Source organism: Falco punctatus (assembly GCF_963210335.1).
Source record: "Falco punctatus genome assembly, chromosome: 12".
Classification (NCBI taxonomy): domain Eukaryota; kingdom Metazoa; phylum Chordata; class Aves; order Falconiformes; family Falconidae; genus Falco; species Falco punctatus.
In genome coordinates this window covers 27,538,145-27,549,964 of record NC_137592.1, presented here as the reverse complement: position 1 = coordinate 27,549,964, position 11,820 = coordinate 27,538,145, and positions in this window count along the sequence as shown.

The following is an 11,820-nucleotide window of genomic DNA, read 5'->3' as shown; positions in this document are numbered from 1 at the left end:
AGAGTGAGTGGTGAAGACGCTGCAAATGAAGCAGAAGCAGCACATGTGGATCCCTGGGAAAGCAGCAAAGTTGGGAAGGGAGCACATGGCAGTCTAAGCATCTTGCCATCGAAAGGGGACTTGGGTTCCGTGAGAAGTAGAAACTTGAAGCAAGCGAAAACAGACCAGGAACAAGATAGATCTTTAGGGTCTCACCCTACAAACATGACCAAACATAGTGCCCTAGTATAGTAAGCAGATTGAACTTAAAATAGGACTAACACTAGAAATATTCGCAAGGTTTCTTTGTGCTATACAGTACTACCAATAGCAAGTGTGCAGTTCTGTAAAATAAGGCTTCCAAAATCAGAAGACTGGTGTAAAACCTCAAAAAGTTTAGAAAACAGTTATGAATGTATGGTATTTGACCCTGTAAGACCACATTTTTACACATTCTCCATGATCATAAGAAGGTGGATATTCATACAGTCCATGAATACAAGAACCAAGGCTTTAAGAAATAATGCAAGTATTTCAACGTTTCTGATTAACTGTGAAGTATGTCTAAATTAGTCAGGCCTTGAATAAGCAAGAGTTTTGGGAAGATAGTGAAGGAAAGACAGGCTGGCCTTTCCAGCCTCCCAGCCTGCTCTGGGCAGTAGTCTTACATCACAAATATCCTCTTCCATTCTTGCAAGATTTTTTAGTTGTTGCTGATAAACAGGATCAGCAAAACTACAGCCTTGACTGAAGCAAAATAACCCGAAGGAGAAGTGACAATGTGAAGACTTCCCATACAAATTTACATCAGTAGTCATTACAGGGCCTCTTCTGGCGGTTGTTCCATTAGGCTGCCTGTCAGTCTCTGAGAAGGTATCAAATGCCTTTGGGATGCCAAACAGCTCATTCTGCTTTTGGGTACAAGGACATTTTCATATGTAGCTTTTAGTTACCTATTTTCTGTTTTGTCCCTCGCAAAGATGAGCTGAGCATCTTGGTCTTCAGTTTCACTGTGCTGCTCCTGGCAGCCATCAAAGATACCACACACCTGGAACAGAACTGCAGGTGCTGCTCCACCAGTATTTCCTTCAACTAAACAAAAGATGCAAAAGCAAAGTGTAGAAGCTGAGATTTACCCAGAAGGCCACTGTGAGCACTGACCTGAACCACAGAGAACACTGCATGCCAAGTAGGTACCAGAAATTTTAAGTCCAGCCTTGTTAGTCAACCTTGCATCACACTGAGGCGTTATCGTTGGGCCAATACAACTCCTGCGTGATTTCTTTTTGCTGTTTGGACAGATTGACAGGAGGCTTCTCTTCCCTTTCTAACCTGAACTTTGCTTTCTACGTTGTGTATATAGTGTAGTGGGTGCCAAAAATAAGTCTACATTTCCTTTCCCAATATGCAAAAGTCAGTATATAGGTATGACCTGAGTTATTTCATAGTGCAGAAACTATCTATTCATAGCAGACTCTGTTTGTTTCAGACGTGCAGTTTTCCTTCCTTTTAGATAGCCTATTGTTTGTCTTTTCCATTTGTATTAAAAATAAAATCTTTGAAAACTGCAAGTAAGAGAGAAAAATATATTTCTTCTGAAACTAACAATTCTCCAAACAGGAAGGTTAGCTTTTTCCTGTTTAGACATTATGTTCAAAGAAAGGAAGTCGGGATTTTCAATGATAATAATAATTACATGGTATGTAAACATCAGTAAGTATCAAAGAAGACTTCGCTCTTTATTTAGTGTGTCCCAAATGCTACACTGCTGTTTAGAGTATCTTTATCTTTACCAGCTCACCAGCCTCTTGCAACAATGGATTTATAAGCAGTCATTGCGCTGGGCTGATCACCTGTATGCAAGCTCCCACGCTATAGGAACAGCATTATCAGGCTGCCTCAAGCCTGCATGGAAGGCAGTGACGGAGAGGAATGGAGCAAACAAAGAATCCTCAAACAAAACAACAGTTTGATGTGGCGGGGTTTTTTTGCATCAAGATTACACATACCAAGCTGCGTAAGCTTTTCCTGTTGCCACCCAAAGCTAAGTATTTCAAGCCATGAAATCTGTTGACAGATTCCTAAAAATTGAACTGGCAATGTAATTTCAGCATTGTGATTAGACACAATATCAAAACTTTGATATTTGGTAAATCGGGTAAATCGGGTACCTTGTACTAGCGAAACTAGAAATGCTTTATAAAGACGAGCATTTTATTAACTTCTCTTTAAAGATGGAGGAATTGAAGCAGAGAGAATAAAGTTACTTACCTTTTGTCACAGGCAGCACTGGGAAGAGAACTCAGGTTTGACGAAGGATAAGCTCCTAGGTCTGTTTGCTCTCTTTCGTAGTTCTACAACACACATTTTTATTACCTCAGAAACTAAAGTCTTCTATTTATCTGCAAATTAACTAAATCTGCACTAATTAACAGTGTAAGGTCTCCACTTACTGTGCCACCAGTTTGCCCCTATGGGGCAGAACTAGTTTTACAGGGAAGAGAAGGTAGCTGAAGACTCATCAAGAGTTGCCATCCAGAGTTCCAGTGATTTTGTGATGATCTGAGCCTACTCAGGATGGCAGCAAGAATTCACTGGGCATTTCACTGGGAGCTGCTAACATTTTTCAGACAGCCACATGGACTGCTATTTCTGATGAGCACTCGCAAATTAAGAACAGTAGGAAAAACAGTGGAGGACATACGGCCTAGTCCAGGTGAAGATGCATGTGTGGGAATGCCAGCAATGGAGCAGGGAGAACAGGGAGAAAGCAAAATATTGCTAAACACATGAAGTCTCTTTGGAGAACTCTAAGATACTAAAATTTCATCAATGATCAGGAAAAAGCTTTGAGCCATTTGGGTATGTTGCTTCAAAACCACGAAGCCTAAGGATTTAATGTTGTCCTGGTTTTGGCTGGGGTAGAGTTAATTTTCTTCTCAGTAGCTGGAACAGTGCTGTGTTTTGGATTTAGTGTGAGAGTAACACTGATAACACACTGATGGCTTTAGTTGTTGCTAAGTAGTGCTTACTCTAAATCAAAGACTCTTCAAGATTCCCATCCCTGCCAGTGAGCAGACGCACAAGCAGCCGGGAGGGAGCAGAGCCAGGACAGCTGACCTGAACTAGCCAGAGGGATATTCCATACCATAGAGCATCGCGCTCAGTGTATAAACTGGGGGGAGTTGGCCGGGGGCTGCTGACCACTGCACAGGGACTGGCTGGGCATCGGTCAGCGGGTGGTAAGCGGTTGTATTGTGCATCAGTTGTCTTTTTCTTTTTATTCATCTGTGTCTCTCTCCCCTTTTCATTACAGTTGTTGTTATTATATTATTTTATTTCAATTACTGAATTGTTCTTACCTCAACCCACAAGTTTTACCTTTTTCCCTGATTCTCCTCCCCAGCCCACTGCGGGTGCGGAGCGAGCAAGCAGCTGTATGGTACTCAGTTGCCAGTTGGGGTTAAACCACAACAAACAAGAAAAAAAAAAAAAAAGGTGAGACAATTAATGGTAGGAAGTATGAGAAATGAACAAACATATCCCAGCTATAACCTCCTTTTTCCAAAGATGTGATGTTCTGGAATTCGTTCCCACAACTGTTTATCAGAAAGGAAAACCCCAGGCCCATGCACCCAGCCTTCCTTGTGGGATGGTGCAAAATACCAGGGTGAATCACTTGTTTTGTTGTAAGAGTGTTAGCAACTGCAGCCCTCCTGACAAAAATATGCAACGCTACTGAAAAGCAGGCCTTGAATTTCTCACTCTTTTCCTAGGGAGGATAGTCTTCAAGCTGCAAAATGAATGCATTCCAACAGCTCCTGTTGGAGGCATCTTGCAATTCTCAGTGTCAGCTTCTTTAATTTCAAGCTTTAATTGCTTTGTAACTCGTTTTTGTCATCTCTATAGTTCCACGTTGTCAAACATCCCTGGACCACCTTTTGTTGCAAATGGATTTGCACCCGCACAGGAAAGCCTGAGCCACTGGTGAGGACTGCCAACAGCTGGCATGTGCGCTGCGTGGCAGGAACGTGCGTGTGATTTAATACAAGTTAGGAAACGTCCACAAACCATTTACCTAGGTATGTCTACTACGCTCACTACCCAGATTTCTGAGAAAACTCACAGATTAATCACAGCCCTTCCTTATGTGTCTGAAGCCTGGACTGCATTTGTCCTGCCATAGGCACAAATTTTAAGAAGATTCCAGCTCAGCCTTCAGCTGTAGCAGCCAGCGCTGCCCTGACAGACCTCATGGCACAAGGGGAAATACAAGCTTGTGTGGAACAAGGAGAAATCCAGAACACACAGCACCTTTACAAGAATCCCTTGATACCCTTCAGGGACATGCCCAGCAAGAGGAAAATGCAGGCTGACGGTAAATACAGAGCTAGTAGTATTTCACTCCGTTCTGTCTTTACAATTCTTTATCAGAAGTAATTTGGGATGTGACTTGATGGAGAACAGACTCGAGCTGGGAACAACAGAGCTTGGTTAGTTTAAATAATGAAGGGGTTTCTTCTTTTTTGTTCCTAAAACTCGAAACAGGCTTTAGAAAAGCCCATTCAGTTTTCTGCCCTCATTTTTATTTTTGTGCAATTCTAGCCCAGGTCCTGGCTGAAGATGGAAACAAATCACTTCACGGAAGAAGAGACTGGCTGCGAAAGATCTGTAGTCTGATTTGAAAGACCTGAAGAACCCAGAGAAGCAAAAGAACTACCAACAACAATGGCTGCAAGAAAATCATATCTGAAGCTAGCGGAAGTTTCCAGAAGAGAAAGAAGAAAGAGGAGCTGCTTTGCTACAGAGGGCACTGTCCCTGCCAACCCACTCCCTGTTCATATTGTAGATGTAGGGACTAAATTAAAGAATGGTACGAGAAACCAATAACCTGAAATAAAGGAGACAAATTCAACTTTTAAAGATCCTTGTGCAAATTACCCTCTTCATGCTTCACCTTCTTCATGGGAAGACTAGCACAAGCCCTCTCTCCTAAGGGTGCTGTAATTGTAAATGCATTAAAATTGAGAGACATTTAAATACCATGCATATGGAGCATTGTAAACACAGAAGATGGAGAAGGGCTTAACTTTTTTTAATTGCTCCCCTCTTAAGAGGGGAATCCACAGGCCTGTCCTACGGCCCTGGAAGTACACTGGCATTTGTTTTTACACCCAGAAGAACTTTCATCGAGGACAGACGTTATTTCAGTGTTTTGCTAAAACTGGAAAATCCTTCCTATTTAGCATGACTTCTGAAAAGAAAGTAACGTAGTTCACTAGAAAGTGGGAACCCACTCCCCCTGGGTGTTCTTCCTTTCGAGTATTTGCTCATACTTCTGCGGTCATTTTTGCTAACAGTGTCCTTTTCATCAGTGTTCTTCTCTGAAGAGACTCATTCATAATATTCTTATTTGGGTATACACACATTCGCCCCCTTGACACTTCAGAAATCCGCAGCTCCATTCATACCCCAGCACACACATCAGAAGGCTGTTTAAAAAGCCCCAGGAAGTTTGCTCAGACATGCTATTTTAGGATACTTGGACTGGGTCTTGGAATTTTACAATATTTAGAGGATTTGGCACTGTGACTATTTCCACACCAAGACATGTGCGCTGTCAGAACATGTACCGTACACCTCATGAGAGAAGAATAAGCTATCTGCAAGCTAAGAGATAAAGAGAAAGGCCTATAAAATGCTGGCGAGTAGCTGTAGTAAACAATTTGGGGAAGGCCGACCCGCTCTGCCAACAGCCCGATCCTGAAGAGAGAGGGGCAGGCCAGGCTGCAGCTGGTCATCGCGACGTACGTGGTGGGGACCCATCCGCTGCTCCGCTGCCTGTTCTGCGCCCTGCGAGGAGGAAGGGCCAGCGCATACAGAAAATGTTAGCCAGTCTGAGGATGGGTTGCAACATAATTTGTTGTTAGCTGAAGGGAAAGAACTAGATCTTATTCGCGTTACAGCGCTACAAAGCACATAGCTACAAAGCCTGATGCTTCCTCTGCACAACTCCACTACATCAGCATACGTGTTATGGTCTTAAAATCACCAGAAGATCAAAGGGCTGCCCAGTTACATGAAGCCCGAGGAAGAAGAACAAGTAAGATGCCGCAGTTTTCTACGTGGCTCCAACATACTTGCTGGCAGCTGCCAAAGGCACCAGAGAGGCACCTTTTTAGCAGAGTGTGCCCAGGGACAGTCCATCCTGCTGATAATATAGTGGTTGCGAGATTTAGGAAGCTACTTAAATTAAAATTCTAAACAGTAGAATGAAGAGGTGGCAGTGGCCACTCAACCAGCTTTAACCTTCTTGTTCAACAGGCAACCTGGGATACCTGCTCGGACACCACCAACTGACTTAAGGGAGTAGCACCAGGGCCACTGTCCTTAGGAAACAATTATTTCTGCCACTCAGTTACTCTCCACAGACTCCTTGCAGGGTCCAAGGTTTAGGAAGGATCCCATGACGCACCTCAGGTTTGCATATACTCATTATTTGCAAGCCCTTAGGAAAGAGGCCTGGCCCTATAACTTAGGGACCTATCAGGAATATCTGCAGAAAAATATTTTACAAGTAGGTAGCTGCAAGTAACCACTATGGCTGGGCTGTTCTGCCTTCCCAATTTTCAGAGAAAGGTGGTATTTCTTATATGTCTCTTATCCCGTGGCAGCAGGCTGCTTATCAAGAAAACGGCCCATACTTCACATACATGAGACACAGCAAGGGGTGATGAAATCCACCACACAGACCTACATCTTGCAGAAGCACAACAGCAGCTCTTCTCAGCAAAGCTCACCCTTCCTTCTGCCATGCTGTAGCTTCTGCTGCTTCCCAGATGACCTCAGAATACAGAGTTTTAAACTTAATAACTTACTGCTCTCTGACCTCGGCTTTACCCCTTTGAAGGAAGAAGCTTAGCAGGAGACACCCTGGAGGAACACAGCTTGTACTTCACATATAGAAGCAGCAGCTTTTCTTTCAGTGACCCTTTGGTAGCCCTTACACTCAGGTTGGAGATCTCTCCATATCCTGTTGACTCTATTTCATTGGCATGACAAAGCAGCACATCCTGCCTGAACCTATGAACCTTTGGCCAGACCCTCATCTTTAGAGCTCCAGGATACATGCATTAATAATGCCTGATGAGCTATCACAATGTGCTCGATGCCTTAGTCACCAAAATTCAGCTTTGCAAAATATCATTCTGTTCTCCTGGGATGTGTATCTGCACCCAGAATCATCACTAAAAGCTGCTATTCCACCAAAACACCATCCACAGCAAAACCAGCAGAGATTTTGGACAGAAGCTGTTGGCTTTATTCTGACTTCCTGCAAAGGCTAGAGATGTATCAAGCCTCAGTTTTCAAAGTAGCATCTGGGATCAATGCAAAGCTTTGTCACAAGTGGCTCAAGGTGCAAGACTCAGGCTCGCCTCCCACAGAGAGCCAGCAGCTGCATAGATTTTTGACAGACTGGTAACTGTTTATGCAGTAGCAAATATTTTCATGCTCCATCTATTTATACTTCCATGTCACTTCAGAATTATTTATATTTTTGAAAAAATCCAAGATACCAAGAAGGCTATATAATTCTGTGTGTTACTTCACAGTGTGACAGAGAAAACATGACCTAGGAGGGTAAGAGTCTGAGAAGTGAGATGTGAGATGTGATTGCTTTAGCAGGAAGGTTAATTAAATAAAATTTCTCAAGTTCTAATCCCTCCTGCTTAGCTCCCACTTGCCTTTTGTGACTACTCTGCATGTTTCTAACTACCCACTGAGAAGTCATTGGAGGGGATAATGGTTGCAGCCAGCCTGCCCTACATCCACTGACTTTGAGAAGGATGGGAAAAACATCTTTGAACAATTTTTTCTTCACCACTAATACACTTACTAGAAATAAATCTAACCAGTAAGATGGTCACTGATTAATGGGCATTTTTGGCTTTGCGGAGTCATGAGATGAAAGCCTAAAAAGTATCTAGATGGTTGTATGCTGGATGAACTGGGGAGGAGAAGTCTTACACAGTTATGTTGTGGTAAAAGGACTGGGAACCACAAGGCAGAAGAAAACAAAAGGGCTTGAAAATTAGAGAAAACTAGAGAAAAACAAAAAATGCATAGAAAAACAAATGGGCTTTTTACATTTTAAGCAATCTAAGATCTGACCCAGTTTCATCAATAGAAAGATACCCAGGGAGTTCCATAAATATTTTAGTTTTTTTAAAAAGGCATTTTTACTACATTCTTGAGGAGATTAATCCCACAGCAAGAGTATAATCTTTGTTTTCCAAAATCTTAGCCCTTTTTGGGAAATTTTTAATACACTATTAGATCTTGATGGGGAGAATCAGATGATCTCAGTTCTGGACCAGCTTCTCACTTACAGCATCCAAAATGATCAAGATTATTCTTCTGCAGATGTGGCCTTAAGTATTTCTAAAATATGCAGCTGTCTATGAATTCCACATCTGAAAGGGAAAAGTTAGAGAAAGGGACCACCATGGTGACTTGGCGCTCTCAGATCTCCCCTGCAAAATATATGTGTCTATCCCTTCCCAAAATACGTCACAATTTTCTGATGTGGGCTAGAAATCTGCCCTCCAATTCTCAGGAAATTATTTTATAGCATTGTAGTATCTAATGATTCAGGAACTGCAAAGCCTCTTCAAGAAACAGAAGGGGCTGCTGGACCCAGGTCACAAGCAAATAGCATGAGCCCTGGACAGAAGACGAATGTGGGGATGAGAAAACAAAGATGCAAGGATTGCTGTTGATAAGGCACAATCTCTGTGTTTTCCCTGTGACAACCACACACTTCCACAGTCATAACAAGAATTCATATGGTTACAAAGCTTATCAATACGTATTTTAAGTAATTCCCAGTTTTTGACACCTCCAGGAACTTCAAAAGGTGCCTCAGCAGATAGGTACTTCTGTCTCATCAGTGAATCAGAGTATCAATCACACAGGAAAATCAGCCACCCAGGAACTACTCTCAGCAGGAGTCACGAGCAACATCTGCCCTGGTACATTGCCTTCTCCATTACCCTTCTGAAATCAGATTTGACTTTGTGAAAAGGAGTGTGCAGGTACCCTTGTCAGCTCCAGAGGCATGAGACTGGAATGGCACTTTAATGACCCACTTAAAAGTAATGAAACAGCCATTTATCCTAATTGGAGGAACACTAATTATATCAGAAAGTGGTGCACTCTTAGATGGCAGAGTGCAAATGCTATCTAATCAAACTTAATGAATAGGTAAAGTATCCCGACAGAGCATCTGTGCATCACTCACGCATTCCTGCAAACAGAAAAATTAGCCTGTAGGGAACTGATCTGAAAATGGAGGCTTTAAAATGGAAGGTTAATTATGGTAGTTGAATACACATGCTTCACCTAAAAACAAGTTCACACCATGAGCCTGGAGGGACATTTTCCTTTTAAAAGAAATTAAGGTGGTTGAAGGGTGGCTGGAACGTGGGGGAACACCCTATGTGGAGGGGCTGTGGTGGTTACTGGGAACATGTGAGGGACTCCCAGTCTTCATTCATGGCATAGAAGGAGGATGTTCAAGACAGCCTTTGAGTAAAGCCTCCACTGATGCTCGGCGCCGCTGCTAAGCCACAAGGGTAAATCTTACGCTGAAATGTCTTTGTTTTGTCTCTAATTGGCTCCCAGCGAGCAGAAGAGAGAGGCTTTTGGCACTGCTGCTGGGGGGGAAAGGTCAGTTCCAGTATCTTCCCAGCCAGGCAGCCTGGAGCGCAGCAGAAGCCAAGCGTACAGCCCTGGGCTGGCACAAAGCGGCTCACATCCTTCAGCCTCAGTCCGTAAGGACAGCAATGGGGTTGCCTGTGCCAGGCTCTGAAGGAGAACTCATTTGTTCTGCATTAGCCAGGAGAAGGGTGGTTGGGACGCAAAGGCTGGGAAGGGACATGAAACGAGGATCAGTGCAAGGTCCTGGGGAGCACATCGGAACCCAGCACTCCTGGAAGAGGAGATTATTATTACAGGGGGAGTGTAGGGGTCTTGCCTTCACACGGATATACTAATGCATTTGTATCAAAGAGAGCTGGGCTTTCTATGCGTTGTTCACTGATCGGATCCCAGCAGCTATGAAAAAAGAACAAAAACTTTACCAACTCTTTAAAAAAACCCTAACGAGGAATAGCAGTGAATTGACAAAATTGAAACCTCTGCCAATGAAAAAAAGCCATCAAAACTTGCTCCTGTGAGCAAGGTACAACGTTAAAGTCAGAAAACATTTACCCTCAAGCCACATTAGTCAGAGCCTTAAAATATTAGCAGAATTGGCTGAATGAAAGCCATGTGAACAGCGCTAGTTTTATGTACTGAAGATGCCAAGTAAACACACAAGTCTTGACCAAACAAGTACTGCACTGACAGCTCAGCTTAAAAAAAGAAGAAGAAAAAAAAAAAGCCATGAGGGATGTCATAAAACTCCAAGCAAAATGTGCTGCCAGCCAAAAAAACAAAACAAACCTCAGCAACTCGGGATAAAAAGACATTCACAGTCTCTGAATGCTTACTGAGATTAGACATAAAAGCTTCTTCAACTTATCTTGAGTTGTACTTTCCTCTTAATGTCAAAGGGTACCCTGCCGCATAGGGAGATGTTTATACCCTCTCATGGGAAGCCAAAGGCTTCAGATAAGGGAGTGTCTTCGGAAGAAGAGAGCTTTAAAGGCTGGGGAAGATAGCCTTTATTATCAGCCAACCCTCTATTAGGTTGGTGAGATTCCTGTTTGATTTGGCTGCAGTCTCTAGCCTCAAGTTCCTGCCCTAGCTTTTAAAATAGAACAAGATTTTCAGCTGCCCTGCAGCTGAAAAAGGGCAAAGGGTGGAACATGTAAATAGCAATTAAAGCAAAAATCTTGTTTTTAGAAAACCCTCCCCTAAAAGATACTCTGTGCTCTTCCCCAGTGGCCAAGGCTGGCAGGCTGACAAAGCCAAACATGCCACACAAACCAGTTCAAGTTAAATCTAACTTGCCCTGCTATGTCAAACTGTGGATGACAAAACCATCCTGACATCACCCTTCCGTGCTCTCACGATTAGAGGCAATTCAGTCAAAAGGACAGACTTCTGGATGGGCTTCACGAGGCTGGGGGCTATCCTGGCTCCCCCACCAGTCTGCTAGATAATTACCTTGGGACATCTCTGTTCCTTTACCTTTCTGAAGTATTTTTGAGACCTATAAATATGAAGTTCTGGATTAGGTATTAATATATATTCTTACTATCAGTACTTTTTGTTCCATATAGGTTGGTAAGACTACATAGAGAACTAAAGCAGCTAAGCAAACCGAAGTCAGTTTGGGGAATAAGAACCCTGCACATCTTCCCATACATCACAGAGCAGCCCTGTTAAAGGCTTGTGCTTCACAGCAGCTGAGCGTGCTTAGCTCCCATCTACCGTTCATGTTTTGTGACCTTACTTCATCTGTTTCTCAGTTTTTCACTGCACTGTTATAAATCGTGACTTCCTTGTCTCTCAGCATTTCAATCAATATATAAAATGTCAGATCAGATAACTGGTACTCTCTCAATGCACACTAATGTAATTTCATAAAGTGATTTCATTTTTCAAAGAATCAGAGAAGCTATTATGGGAACAGGAAGAACTTGGTAATCGATCAAGGACACTTTAAAGGCAAGATTCTTTGAGTTTTGAGTACTGTAATTGGCTTTGGATTATGCATGAGTGGCTTCTGTGACTTGCACTCCATTTGCACATGCTACAAACCAAAGCTATTTCCAAAAGCTAAGCACATATACAACTGACCTAGGACAAAGTGGATTCACGGGATGGTTAAGT